At 40.2% G+C, this 15,644-nt stretch overlaps 1 pseudogene; it reads left to right on the forward strand.

Moving 5' to 3' along the window:
- Window positions 1-2,235: 2,235 nt before the first annotated feature.
- LOC103263926 lies at window positions 2,236-3,655 on the forward strand (annotated as a pseudogene).
- The last annotated feature ends 11,989 nt before the right edge of the window (window positions 3,656-15,644 follow it).

The following is a 15,644-nucleotide window of genomic DNA, read 5'->3' on the forward strand; positions in this document are numbered from 1 at the left end:
CTTCCTGGGTGACTGGCGGCTTGGTGCTGGCTGCTGGGCGAGATGATGTAACCAGGGAGGGAGCCGAGACCCAAGACTCCCATGCAAGCGGGGATCATGTATAGTGGAGCAGCTACAGCCGGGGACCACAATGTCCGGCCCTGTGTGGGACCGAGGGTCCCTGGGCCTCAGACTGGTGCAGCTGGTGGTGGGCAGGGGACTGGGGGAAGAAAAGTAAGAGTCTTTTTGGGAACTCACATTCGGAGAATCTCACAATTCCACCTATGCCGTTGCCATCTTACCGAAACTACTTTATTTTATTTTTAAAACATCAGGATGTATATTTAAAATTTGAATTTGCAATTCATTTAGAATTGATTTCTTGTGTGGCTAGTGATTTGATTTAATTTTTTCCAGTAAGCTAAAAAAATTTCTGAAAATGTTTTTATGGTTATTTTTATTTTCTGTCACCTGTCATTGTCTCACATATGTTAATATCACCTCACTCTTGGAGCTGACTTTTCTGTGAAGACTGTGTAATTTAATTCTTTCTAAATCTTTCAGGCCAGATACAGTGTCTCACACCTGTAATTCCAGCACTTTGGGAGGTCAAGGCAAGAGGATTGCCTGAGCTCAGGAGTTCAAGACCAGCATGGGCAACATGACGAGACCTTGTCTCTACAATAAATTGTAAAAACTAGTTGGTTGTGCTGGTGTGCCTATAGTCCCAGCTACTTGGAAAACTGAGGCAGAGGGTTCACCTAAGCCCAGCAGGTTAAGGCTATGATCGTGCCGCTACACTCCAGCCAGGGAGACAGAGTGAGACTCTGACTCAAAAACAAAAACCAAAAAACAAAAAAAATTTCAGTTTATAACAACTCCACAGCACCAAACCGCCAATGTTAGCTTTGGTTAAAAATCTTCCATGGACCTTTTTGCTCAATGGGTGAATTATTTCCTTTGTTATTGTTGTTATTGTTTAATTTTTAAATATTTTAAAATATTAATTAACAAATAGAAACCAAAAACATTTCAGATGTACCACATAATTTTATATAGGTTCTGGGTCCAACAATTAGGTTTACAAACCATCCAAGAAAAAGTGCTACATACCTCATTGCTAAATATCACTGTGGTCATCTTCAAAGTACTCCCCTTTCAGTTATGCACTGATGCTAGTGCCTAGTCCACCTATCAAAGAAATTTTGGAACTCTCTCTGTAATGACCTTCAGAGCTGTTATTTGTTGAGGTCTGACAATTAAGTTTGCAAACCTCCCCCTGCTTGCTTACACTGGCAGCACTGTACAAATAACTGTATTGGCACACCCTCCTTACTCATTTGATCTGGCCCCCAATGAAATTTTTCTTTACCCAAAGACGAAGGAAATATTGAAAGGAAGACATTCAGGACATCAAGGGTAATATGATGACAACTCTGATGGCCATTCTAGAAAAATAAATAGATTAAAAAAGTCCTAAGTTTTTTTTTCTTACTGAAAGCAGTCAACAGACTGCTCAAAACTAAAAAAAAAAATGTGACTTCTTGGTGCTTTGCCTACTTGCAGGAAGTCACTCTCTCCCTGTACCTTCTGATACCTCCCTCCACACATACCCATTTTACCAGATTTATGGGAAAATGTACATGGGAACTTTTGGGAAGGGCTACGTCAAACTTTCATAATTATGTTGCATTCATGTGTACAGGTCATCTTCGTTTATGGTTCCCTTAGCAGAAGCAATAGCTGCAGAGGTGGCTGCAAACAGAAAGATAAAGCTTCTGATCCTGAATATTCTCTAAATGCTGAAAGGTACAAAGGTGAGAGGGCAGCACATATCCCAGGGTGAATAGCTTACAGAGAATAACACCTCTCCGCTGCCTTCATTCTCCTTCCTACTCACACCTGTGCAAGCCTTCATTGGTCCCTTGCACTTCCCTGTACTGGAGATAGTATGTGATCTGACAGTTTCCCAAACTTGCCACCATGCACTTACATTGACAGCGCTGTACAAACAAGTGGGTAGGGTTTCATAACCTTGATATATCAGTGTCTCACAGCTGTATTCATGTTGACATGGTGGTGTTTTACTGAGTGGCATTCATTATTGTTGTTGCATTTTTTTAATGTGCTGTCACAAGACTGTCAGAGCTTGAATTAGAGCAAGAATAAACATTAAATTTCTTGTTGACCACACCTCTTTTCTAGATTTCTGCCTCTTTTCCCCGTGCAGTTGCTGCCCCCAGCCCACTTAGGATCATGGTGACAACTGAAGTACTGAACATTGGTTAAAAAAAAAAAAACTGTATGAGAGTAAAACAAAAACAACAAAAGAAGTCTATGAATTGTTAGATAGTCCAAGAAAAGTCCTCCTGCAGTCCAAGACCAGATTACGGCAGGAAATGCAGCCAGAAAGAATCACCTGGAAGGAAAAGCTGCAATCTCAAATAAAATTACCAGCTGAATCTTTCAGTTGTTGCAGGAAGCAGGCATCAAAACTGCTTTCACCAGAAAATATGGGGAAACACCTTTTATTGCACCCCAGTGTGAAATGATTCCAATTGAATGGGTTTGTTGGAGAATCGCAACTAGTTCTTTTCTCAAAAGAAATCATGGTCAAGGAAGGATATAAGTTTTATCCACCTTATGTGGAGATGTTTTTCAAGGATGATGCCAATAATGACCCACAGTGGTCTGAGGAGCAGCTCGTTGCTGCAAAATTTTGTTTTGCTGGACTTGATATAGACCAAACTGAAGTGTATATCATGAGTCATGCTACACAGGCTATTTTTGAAATACTGGAGAAATCCTGGTTGCCCATAACTGTACACTAGTTGATATGAAGATTGTATAACCACCAAAGAAATTGTTCTTGCTGATGTGATTAATAATGATTCCTGGAGACTCTGGCCATCAGGAGATCGAAACCAACAGAAAGACAAACAGACTTACTGGGATCTCAAAGACGTAACTCCTGAAGGGCTACAGATGGTAAAGAAAAACTTTGAGTGGGTTGCAGAGAGAGTAGAGTTGCTTTTGGAATCAGAAAGCCAATTCAGGGTTGTGATATTGATGGACTCTACTTTTGATCTCAGTCACTGAAAAAATCTAGAAGGCCTGTGACAATTTTGGCATTCCGTGTGAACTACAGGTAACATCTGCCCACAAAGGACCAGATGAAACTCTGAGGATTAAGGCTGAGTATGAAGGGGATGGCATTCCTACTGTGTTTGTGGCAGTGGCAGGCAGAAGCAATGGTTTGGAACCAGTGATATCTGGGAACACTGCATATCCACTTATCAGTTGTCCCCCTATTACACAAGACTGGGGAGCTCAGGATGTGTGGTCCTCTCTTCGACTACCCCATGGTCTTCACTGTTCAACTATACTTTCTCCAGAAGGATCAGCTCAGTTTGCTGCTCAGATATTTGGATTAAGCAACAATTTGCTATGGGGCAAACTGTGAGCAAGCATTTTGAACACATGGATTTCCTTGAAGCAAGCTGACAAGAAAATCAGACAAAGTAATTTATAAGAAAGAACATCATTACATTTTTTATGGGAAAAAAACTATAAAAAATTTCTAGTTTAGCTGCAGGAAAAAAATCAAGCCAGATGAAAAAATGATTTTAGATCAGAGAAAACAAATAAAATGTATTAGTGAATAAATGCTTCTCTAAATTCACGGACTAGTAGAATGTCAGTTTATGATTAATATTTTTTCACATACCTTTCTCATGCCAAGACTGATATTTCATATAAGTAGTGAAATTATTATTAGGACACTTTAAAGTTGCTCTTTCCCCATGGTATGGTCATTTTAGGTAGATAATAAATATGTTTTATAAATGCTAAAAAAAATTTCTTGTTAAATTTGGCAAGAGTGGAAGAGAAATCAAGGACATGTTCGTCCAAGTTTATGGGGATAATGCCATGAAAGAAACAGCAGTATACAAATGAACTAAACGTTTTTCTGAGAAGAGATAATGTGTCACTGATAAAAAGAGGTCAGGACAACCAGTAATGAGCAGAACTGATGAAAACATTGCAAAAATCTATCAGATTGCATATCAAGGTCATCTGCTGACTGTGAGAAGTATAGCAGACCAAATAAACATTGATAAAGAAACAGGAAAATCTTAGCTGAAAATCTTGGCATGAGAAAGGTATGTGAAAAAAATGTTTGATGTTGAAACATGGATACACAATGGAAGTCAGTCAGTTCTCCATGACTAAAAAAGTTCTGTCAGTCCAAATCAATAGTCCAAATAATGTTGCTAACCTTTTTTTGATATCAGAGAGATCATTCATTATGAATTTGTACCAGCTTGACAAACAGTTAACCAAGTTTACTATTTGAAAGTGCTGAAAAGGCTGCCTGAAAAAGCTAGACAAAAATGACCTGAAGTTTTCACCAACAACTTGTTGCTCTTACATCACAACAATGTACCAGCTCACACAGCACTGTCTGTGAGGAAGTTTTTAGCCAGTAAACAAATAACTATATTGGAACACTCTCCCTACTTACCTGATCTGGCCCCCAGTAACTTTTTTCTTTACACAAAGATAAAGGAAATATTGAAAGGAAGATATTTTGATGACATTCAGGACATCAAGGGTAATATAACAACAGCTCTGATGGCCATTCTAGAAAAAGAGTTCTGCACTGGGCATGGTGGCTCACGCCTGTAATACCAGCACTTTGGAAGGTGGAGGCGAAAGGATTGCCTGAGCCCATGGGTTCGAGACCAGCCTGGGCAACATGGTGAGGACTTGTCTTTACAATAGATTTTTTTAAAAATTACCTGGGCGTGGTGGCACACACCTATAATTCTAGCTTCTTGGAAGGCTGAAGCAGAAGGATCACCTGAACCCATCATGTCAAGGCTGCAGTGGCCATGAGCATGCCACTGCACTCCAGCCTGGATGGCAGAGTGAGAGTCCAACTCAAAAAAAAAAGAGTTTCATACTTGCTTTGACGGGTAGACTAGGCACTGGTGTCAGCGCATGGCTCCCCAAGGGGAATACTTCAAAAGTGACAGTAGTGCTATTCAGCAATGAGGTATATAGCACTTTTTAAGGTGAGTTCATGAACTTATTTGTCAGATGCTGTAAACTACTTAGTCTGTAATTACATAGAAAAGAAAATAAACCAAAGCAAGCAAACAAAAATAAACACCAAAACCCAACTGATAGGGCTTGCTCAAAAAGATCACATAACAAAGGCAATGGGTACCTTTTGGACTAATTCAATAACCTGTTGTGTTTCTACACCAGAATCTATAGTAGAATTGCATTACATGTTTTTGTGCTTCCTTGTCCCATAAGTGCCAGGGGAGATCATTCCAATCTGAGTGAAGGACAGGTCGAAAAGTGTGAGACAAACTTTCCTGTCATTTCCAATCATGGGCAGATCAGGATTTACCATGAGTGCCTCTACCCTCAATGTCCAAAATGTTGACTCTCTGGATCATGTTGTTAGCTGCCATGTCAAAAATGTCTGTTTCCTTGCTCCTGTCTAAAACTGAAACATCTCTTTGCCAGTAGGGAGAGCTGAGAAGACCTAGAAAAATCCAGAGTTCTACTTTTCGGTTAAGGTTTAGTGGAATTATGTGAACAGGTTTGCATTACTCAGTTCTTCCAACAGTCAGTAAACACTTGGTGATTTTGGTATTTGAAGTCTCTGACAAAGGGAAAATACCCCTACCTAGAGTTTTTCTTTGGAGTTATGGACTCAGAGCCACATTGACACTGCTATTATTATACTTACACTGATTTGAAGGTTGGCTGTGAGCTTGCTATAGAGTTCCTGTCAAACTGAATCCTGACCAAAGGAGAGCTGGGGGATTCCTAGCTTGACATTCCAATTTTGAGGTAGACCAACTTAAACTATGAGAGACCTCACAATGGTGCTTGTTAAATAAAAATATCCTGGAAGGAAATTGGACTGCCACAGATATATCTCACCTCTAAAGACAAAAATAAAATCTATCTTTAGTAAAAATTTTATACCTCCCCCTCCACTAGCTCTGTGGGTGCTCCAATTCACTGAGTATTCCCTAAATGCCTGACCTGGGTTCACTGAAGGGTTAGGTAACTTGGCAGTTCATAGTGTCCCTAGGCCTGCCATGGCTGTTTAACCACAGTGCCAGCCATGCAGAACCTGAAACAAGAATGGTCCCTCCGGTCAATGGTCAGAACTCATTGCCTACATAATAGCTGTTTGGTTGTCCACGTTGAAAACTAGAATGTCTGATTAAGAACACCCTTAATCAGGGGTTGCAAACTGGAAGTAAATCCCAGCTGCTGATCCAAAAGTCTGGGGCTCACTCATTTAAAAGTCCATCTCTGAAGAGACTGACCAAAATCAAATTTCAGATTAAGCTTAACTTTATGCCTGATGTAGAGACCATTGTAGATGCCAGACTTGTGGTTCTTGGTCAAGGTTCATCATTTATTCTCATTGTTGAGGCCCTGTACCATTTCTGGCAGACTGATTGCATTAAACGTTTGCCCCACTTCTTGCGGTATTGATCATGCCTCACCACTGTTGACACCTTCAGCGTAATCGCAGCTGACTCTAGTCACACCATGTGTCTCTAAACTAATCTATGTCACATTTTAGGTTTTTGAGACCACTTGAACTCTGACCATGTTATGGCTTTCATCACCAAGTCTACTAAAATAGGCCAACAGTCTAATTGTAACTCCTTTTCCTCCTCTGGGTCAACACATTTTGGTTAGGTAATTTTGTTGAGTGAATGTGGCTGTCCCCCCAAAATAATTTCCTCTTGACTGCCTCCACTGTAGGAATGCAGTGATTTGGGGCTATAGGTATCTACTTACAAAATCTGAGATTCTGCATTGACCATTTCTTGCCAAGATATGTCTTCTTTTCTCCTAACTGTACCGGTTTGTACACCCTTATGAGTAACAGCCCAGCCCAAAGGGGGTTGTGAGTCTCAAGTTAATTCTGGATAACTTTTACATAAACTTCCTTGTCCCCTTTTCATCTGGCTCTTTAGATAAAATATCTAGAAAAAAGTAAGAAAATAAAATTGAAACTATAGGTATTCGAATGGGACACATTAATTCTCTGAATGTAGAGAAAGAGCATCAACCTGAAACCAGTGAAGTAAACAACTTAGACCCCAAGTGCTCTGGAATGAAGGACATTAATAACATTTGTCTTTCGGAATCATCCCTGTGGTAGACCAAAGAATATTTGGAAAATCATGCTGAAATAGGACAGGGTAAGTATTAATGGGACCAGATGGTAGGACAGATAGTGTGGGTTCATATTTTCCTTCTAGTCACCCACATCAGCCTTGAGATCCTTTTGGAAAACTGGCCAGAGAGTAATCAGGTGACTGAAATAAATCAAGTATATCCAAATTAGAAACAGGAAGGCCAAACTATCTCTGTTTGCCAAGGATATAATCTACAAGAGGCTCCTAGATTCGGTTTTAAAAAGTCAGTAAAGCCTCAGATTACAAAATCAGTGTATAGAAATCAGTATCACTACCATACACCAAATAACAATGAAGTTGAAAATGAAATCAAAAGTCCAATTTATAATAGATGCAGAAAAATAAAATACCTATGAATATATTTAACCAAGAAGGTGAAAGATCTCTTCAAGGACAACTACAAAACATTGATGCAAGTAATCATAGATGACACAAACAAATACAAAAACATCTCATATTCATGGATTGGAAAATCAATATTATTAAAAATGACAATACTGCCCAAAGAAATTTACAGATTCAATGCAATCCTTATCAAATTACCATCACCATTTTTCACAGAATGAGAAAAAAAAATTCTAAATCCTATATGGAACCAAAAAGAAGTTCAAATAACCAAAGCAATCCTAAGCAGAAAAGAACAAAGGAGGTTTCACTTTACCTGGCTTCAAATTAAACTACAAACCAGCAGTAACCAAAATGGTATGGTACTGGTTAGAAAAAGGAACAAAAGAAAAGTAAACACATAGACCATTGGAACAGAAATGAGAACTCGGAAATATAGCCAAATACCTGAAACCAACCTATTTTTGAAAAAGCAGACAAAAACATATACTGGAGATATGACATCCTTTTCAATAAATATGGCTGGAAAATGGAATAGCCACATAAAGAAGAATAAAACTGGATCTCTATTTCTCACCATACACAAAAATTAACTCAAGACTTAAATGTCAGACCTGAAACCATAAAAATTTTAGGGAAAAAAAACCTAGAAAAAACTTTTTTGGACACTGGCCTAGGCAGATAATTTATGTCTAAGACCTCAAAAACAAATGCAATAAAAACTAAAATAAATAAGACTTCATTAAACTAAAAAGCTTTTGCACAACAAAAAAAATAATCAACAGTAAATGAACAACCTATAGGAGAAATTACTCACAAACCATATATTCAACAAAAGACTTATATTCAGAATCTATAAGAAACACAAACAAATCAGCAAACAAAACAAAAAACACATTACATAGATTACATAGCAAATGACATGAACAGACATTTCTCGAAAGAAGATATACAAATGGCCAAAAAGCATATGAAGCAATGCTCAACATCACTAAACACCAGAGAACTGCAAATTGAAACCACAAAAGGTACTACCTTTCCCCAGTCAGAATGATCATCATTAAACACACATACACACACGTGTGCGCGCAAGTAAATAAAAACAATAGTTGTTGGCAAGGATGCAGTAAAAGAGAAAGCTTATACACTGTTGGTGAGAATGTAAACTACTACAACCTCTGGAAAACAGTATGAATATTTCTCTAAGAACTTTCAGTTCTTAGAGAACTGAGCGTGATGGCTCAAGCCTGTAATTCCAGCACTTTGGGAGGCCAAGGCAAGAGGATTACCTAAGCTCGGGGGTTTGAGACCAGTCTGAGCAACTTGGTGAGATCTCATCTCTACAATAAATTTTTTAAAAAGCCAGGCATGGTAGCGCATGCCTGTAGTTCCAGCTACTTAGAAGTGCTCATCAACTGATGAGTGGATAAAGAATATTTGAGGGGGAAGGGATTATAATGACTGACCAAGAGCAGTTAGAGTGTGTTTCTCTCATAGAGGAAACCAGTAGAGTATCCTCAGCACCCAGAAAGGAATGAGACCACAGCAAGCACCATAACTCACCAAAGAAGCAATAACATCCACAGATTGTGAAGAAGAGAAAAATGTATTGATCTGGGTGGGAAATAGCCAAACTCCCACTTAGATCACAGCACAAACCATGAGCAGCCTCCGGACACAGTGTAGCAGGTGAGTAAGGGGAATTCAGGAGTTCTGTGGTCCTGCCATGGACTTTGAAGTCCCCCTAAGCCCTACAGGACTGCAGTCTCTCACAGGAAACTGCCTTACTCACAGCTGTGCTCTGGCGAAAAGGCCTGAGTTGCTCCAGCAGCCACATCTCAGGAACTCAACCCTTGCTGGCAGCTGCTTTCCTGCTGGCCTACGATGGAAAAGAGCACCATGCGGGAGTTCTGTTGAGGCAGACAGTTCCTGGCTGGAGCGAGTTCCTGTAAGAACACCTGAGACTGGCTGCACTTTGACATTCTGAATCTAGACTGCCTGAAACTAAAGCAGGGGAGCTTGGTGGGACTTGATACCTTAGCAACCTTTTACTCCTCAAGATAAAACAGACTTTAACAACAGTAAAAAAAAGACAAAGATAGTTAATATATGATAAAGGAATCAATTCTATAAGAAGATATAATTTCAAATATACGTTCACCAGAGTTCCCAGCTTTCAAGAAAGAATTGTACTAGAATTAAGAAAAGATATAGAGAGCAATACAATAATAGTGATGGACTTCAACTCTCCACCAACAGCAGGAGACAGATCATCAAGGCAGAAAGTCAACAAAGAAATATTGGAGTTAAACTGAACCCGACAGCAAATGGATCTCACAGACACTGAAAGAACATACCTCCCAAAACTACAGAATATATATTTTTCTCATCAGCACATGGAACATTTCTTGAAGATAAATTATATGATAGCCCACAAATTGAGTCTCAATAAATATTTTTTAAAAAACAAGATCATATTAAGTACCTTCTCAGATGACAAATAGAATAAAACCAGAAATTAACTCCAAAAAGAACTCACGAAAACAGGGAAGTTAAAAAAATTGTTTCTGAGTGACATTTGAATCAACAGTGAAATCAAGATGAAAATTTAAAAATTGCTTGAAATGAATGCCAACAAGATTTTTAAAAACTATGCAAGAGTTTTAAAAGTCTTCACAATCTACCATACAATATTTGCTTATAGTTTACAACATAGCATCATACCCAAAATTTTTTAAAGGTGGTAGGTGTGTTATTTTTTTGACCAAATTGTTAGCATCACATTATGTAGATTTTGGAACAATGAGGGGGAAAAAAAAGTACTTCTAGACAGGAGTGTGCTCTCTCAGAGCCCAGTTCTCTTTCAGATGAAAGAGAACTCTTGCTTTTCCTGAGAAGCCTTAGTACCCCATGGCTGAGCTTAAGCTGGATCTGTGAAATTGAGTTCCATTTTCTCTTTCCTCTCTGGGCTGAGGTTCCTCCTTCTGTTTTTCTGCCACCTAGAGGTGGATCTATATTTGTCAGTATTTGGGTAAATTAAAGACATAAATCAGGCAAGGGGACTCTAGAGTTAGTCCCCAGCATAACCTGAGTCTTGCCTGTTTCTCTTTCTACTGTACTAAATCAATATGACACAGAGAGATATCCTAACATGGGGCCTGGAGCAATTAGAACATCTATTTCTAGGAAAGCTGTCCAAATGTTCTAGTCCATCCATATGTGGTAGGTGGAGGGAATCATTAAGAGAGGTCAGAATCTCTGACATTGTGTACTAGGACATGTGTTCATCAGTCCCCTTATGAGCATTCTTGGGGTTGAGTCTCTGTGGTTGGGAAAGATGAGGCTCTGGCTCAGGGAAAAGTTCCCTGTATGAAGGAATATCATGTTCCATGCCCTTCTCAGCAGAGCACCACTGACTGAATTGTTTGAGGATCATGCATAAATAGATTTTTTTGTCTTGCATTTCAAAGAAAAAAATGGAGAAAACATACCCATTTTCAAACTGAGTGAGAAGGTAAGAAACTTCAGTGAAGAAGTCGGGGAGGGGGGACTGTGGGGCCCTGCCCATCCCCAGAAACCTCAAAAATCCTGGTACAATCGTTGGAATTAACTTTACCAAAACTTGATTTTTTTCCCATATTGATTTAACTTGCATTGGGTCTTTATCTTGTTACAGATTGTAATAAATAAATCACTTTTTAAATCTTTTTATAGGAACATCAAATTCCCCACACCCTAAGTGTTAGAGATGCCATCCCCACTGTCGTTTTTCACTGCTTATTAGCATGTGCTGTGGTCTGAATGTTTGCACCTCCTCCAGCCCCAAATTCATATGTGGAAACTTAATTACCTAGTGATAGTTATCACTTGTGGGCCTTAAGTAAGTGATTAAGTCAGGATGCTCTGTTCTCATGCGTGGAATTAGTGCCCTTGAGAAAGAGGTTGAAGAGAGTGCCTTTGTTCCTTCTGCCTGTGAGCCTGCCTTCAATACCTAATGGTATTTGTACTGAAAAAAAATTAAATGTATACATTACATTAAGAACATAGGAAGAAGGCACCACCTATGAGAAAGAGCGCCCTTGTTAGACACTGAATTTGTGGGTGCCTCAGTCTGGGACTTTCAGCCTCCAGAGCTGTGAGCAATAAACTTCTGTTGTTTATACATTATCTAATCTAGTGTATTTTTTTTATAATAGCCTGGACAAACTGAGACACTTTCTAATGCTCCACTGATCTATCAGTTTTTTCATTAATCAATGTGTCTCTCAGGGCTGGAAAATCTCTTGTTTTTCTTTTCCAGAGTTTTCTTTTTGGCCATTCTTATTTGTATTTTATTGTATTGTATTATACTGTATTTTTGAGTCAGAGTCTCAGTCTATCACCCTGGCTGGGGTACAGTGGCAGCATCACAGCTCACTGCAGCCTCAACCATCTGGACTCAAGTGGTCCTCCCACCTGAGACTCCTGAGTAGCTGGGAATACAGGAGTGTGCCACCACAACTGGCTAAATTTTTTTTTTTTTTTTTTGGTTGTAATGAAGTCTTACTGTGCTGCATATGCAAGTATTGAACTCCTGGGCTCAAACGATCCTCCCAACTTGGACTCCCAAAGTGCTGAGATTACAGGGGTGAGCTACTGTGCCCAGCCTTATTTGTGTTTTAATATGTAAGGTTTTTGGTTGTTGTTGTTTCAATAACAAGCCTACCTTCAATACCTAATGGTATTTGTATTGAAAAAAATTAAATGTATACCTTACATTAAGAACAATTGATACTGATAATATTGAGTTTTTCTACCTAAGAACATGATATTATTTCCATTTGTTTAAATATACATTCATATATTTTAGGAACTTTCTATGGTTTTTCTCCTACACTACACACATTTTTCTTAGATTTATTCTTAGGTATTTTATTCTGTTAAGAAGTAAACTGAAGCACAGTAACTTTTTTTTTTAGTTGGAGTCTCACTCCGTTGCCCAGGCTGGAGTGCAGTGGCATGCTCACGGCCACCGCTGCCTTCACCTGCTGGACTCAGGCGATCCTTCCGCCTCAACCTTCCAAGTAGCTGGAATTACAGACGCACGCCACCATGCCTGGATAGTTTTTGTGATTTATTGTAGAGACGAGATCTCACCAAGTTACCAAGGCTGATCTCAAAGTCCCGGGCTCAGGCAATCCTCTCACCTTGGCCTCCCAAAGTCCTGGGATTACAGGCCTAGCCACCGCACCCAGCCAACAATAACAATTTAAGAGTTTTTTTGAGTAAGAAGCAATTTATAAATTGGAAAATATCAAAAAGAGTTTTAATGTTTTGACAACAACATATCAGAGGCAAGTATTTACTGGGAAAAATATGGAATTTTTCACCTTTTTATGAGTTTTCTAGGTATATAATTATAAGTTTCTTGGCGACTTCTGATTGCTTGAATTCAAGTTCTGTTTTTCTCTAATATAGGACTTTGCACACACACACACACACACACACACACACACACACACACACACACAAAAATACCTGAAGTTAACTTTTGGTTGTTTGCAAATCAACCAATGTTGAGGTCATTTATGAGGCCTAATGGGCTTTGTCTGCCCAGAGATTCTTCAGACCTGGTCTCCATTTAAATTTACTGAAACATTCCTTGTCATTTCATTACTCATCCTGTCACTTGTAAATTATCCTATTTGTAGATATATAGGCACATATTGTGTATTCTTTAAAGGATGTCTTGGTTTCAAACTGATTTGTGGTCTATTATCATTGAATTGGCTGCTTCCTAGAATGATAAACTGCTACCCCAATGTCAACAAGAGTTGTGGGGCTGCAGAGGTCAGGGTAGAGACTAACAAAAGTGAAGGGGAAACACCTCTCTAACCCCCACATGCAATTAAAACTAATTACAGGTGGATGCAATGCATAATTATCTACAATTTAAAATACTCAAAAGCATTAGTGTTTATCTCATCACTATGAATATAAAAATTATGAATCAAACAACAAAATACCAGAAATTTTTATTTATCTGCGTAAAAATTAAGTACATATGTAGATCATATATTGCCTGGTCCCAGTATAAAATGTCAATGGAAAATATATGAAAAAAAAACAATATGTTAAAGATGTCAATACCTATATTAGATTTAATATACTACAATGAAACAAGATGAGTTGAAACCTATAAATAGAAGAAGGTTTAAAAGTAGGCAAATGATATGGGTCAGGTATAGAAGAAATAAATATGGTCAATGAGTATTTAATTCACCTTGTCTTAATACACCTTGTAAGTATACATTTTATATACTTACCAGATGGGGCTGCTGAGTACCTGGAATGTGGCTGTTCTGAACTGAGATGTGCTGGAAACTTAACATATAGAGTGCATTTTTAAGATAGAGCACAAAAGCACTTTATTAATAATTTTATATTGATCACATACTAAAACAATATTTTAGATATATTAAATACATAAATACAATGAATATCACAATTCTTTTTCTTTTCTTTTTTGTAGGTTTTAGAAAATCCTAAATGACATACATGTCTTACATTTTCTTTCTTTTTCTCTTTTTTTTTTTTTGAATTGGAGTCTCACTCTATCGCCCAGACTGGAGTGCAGTGGCCGCTCCCGGCCACCGCAGCCTCGACCTGCTGGGCTCCGGCGATCCTTCCGCCTCAGCCTTCTGAGTAGCCGGAATTACCGGCATGCGCTACCACACCCGGCTGATTTTTTGATTTATTGTAGAGATGAGGTCTCGCTGCCCAGGTGGGTCTCGAACCCGCGGGTTCAGGCAATCCACTCACCTCAACCTCCCAAAGGCGCGGGAATACAGGCTGAGCCACCGAGCCCGTCTTACATTTTATTTCTTTTTTTTTTTTTTTCAAGTTGGAGTCTCACTCGGTCGCCCAGACTGGAGTGCAGTGGCCGCTCCCGGCCACCGCAGCCTCGACCTGCTGGGCTCCGGCGATCCTTCCGCCTCAGCCTTCTGAGTAGCCGGAATTACCGGCATGCGCTACCACACCCGGCTGATTTTTTGATTTATTGTAGAGATGAGGTCTCGCTGCCCAGGTGGGTCTCGAACCCGCGGGTTCAGGCAATCCACTCACCTCAACCTCCCAAAGGCGCGGGAATACAGGCTGAGCCACCGAGCCCGTCTTACATTTTATTTCTTTTTTTTTTTTTTTCAAGTTGGAGTCTCACTCGGTCGCCCAGACTGGAGTGCAGTGGCCGCTCCCGGCCACCGCAGCCTCGACCTGCTGGGCTCCGGCGATCCTTCCGCCTCAGCCTTCTGAGTAGCCGGAATTACCGGCATGCGCTACCACACCCGGCTGATTTTTTGATTTATTGTAGAGATGAGGTCTCGCTGCCCAGGTGGGTCTCGAACCCGCGGGTTCAGGCAATCCACTCACCTCAACCTCCCAAAGGCGCGGGAATACAGGCTGAGCCACCGAGCCCGTCTTACATTTTATTTCTTTTTTTTTTTTTTTCAAGTTGGAGTCTCACTCGGTCGCCCAGACTGGAGTGCAGTGGCCGCTCCCGGCCACCGCAGCCTCGACCTGCTGGGCTCCGGCGATCCTTCCGCCTCAGCCTTCTGAGTAGCCGGAATTACCGGCATGCGCTACCACACCCGGCTGATTTTTTGATTTATTGTAGAGATGAGGTCTCGCTGCCCAGGTGGGTCTCGAACCCGCGGGTTCAGGCAATCCACTCACCTCAACCTCCCAAAGGCGCGGGAATACAGGCTGAGCCACCGAGCCCGTCTTACATTTTATTTCTTTTTTTTTTTTTTTCAAGTTGGAGTCTCACTCGGTCGCCCAGACTGGAGTGCAGTGGCCGCTCCCGGCCACCGCAGCCTCGACCTGCTGGGCTCCGGCGATCCTTCCGCCTCAGCCTTCTGAGTAGCCGGAATTACCGGCATGCGCTACCACACCCGGCTGATTTTTTGATTTATTGTAGAGATGAGGTCTCGCTGCCCAGGTGGGTCTCGAACCCGCGGGTTCAGGCAATCCACTCACCTCAACCTCCCAAAGGCGCGGGAATACAGGCTGAGCCACCGAGCCCGTCTTACATTTTAT

Source organism: Carlito syrichta, unplaced genomic scaffold (assembly GCF_000164805.1).
Source record: "Carlito syrichta isolate Samal-C Ts95f unplaced genomic scaffold, Tarsius_syrichta-2.0.1 Scaffold305332, whole genome shotgun sequence".
NCBI lineage: Eukaryota > Metazoa > Chordata > Mammalia > Primates > Tarsiidae > Carlito > Carlito syrichta.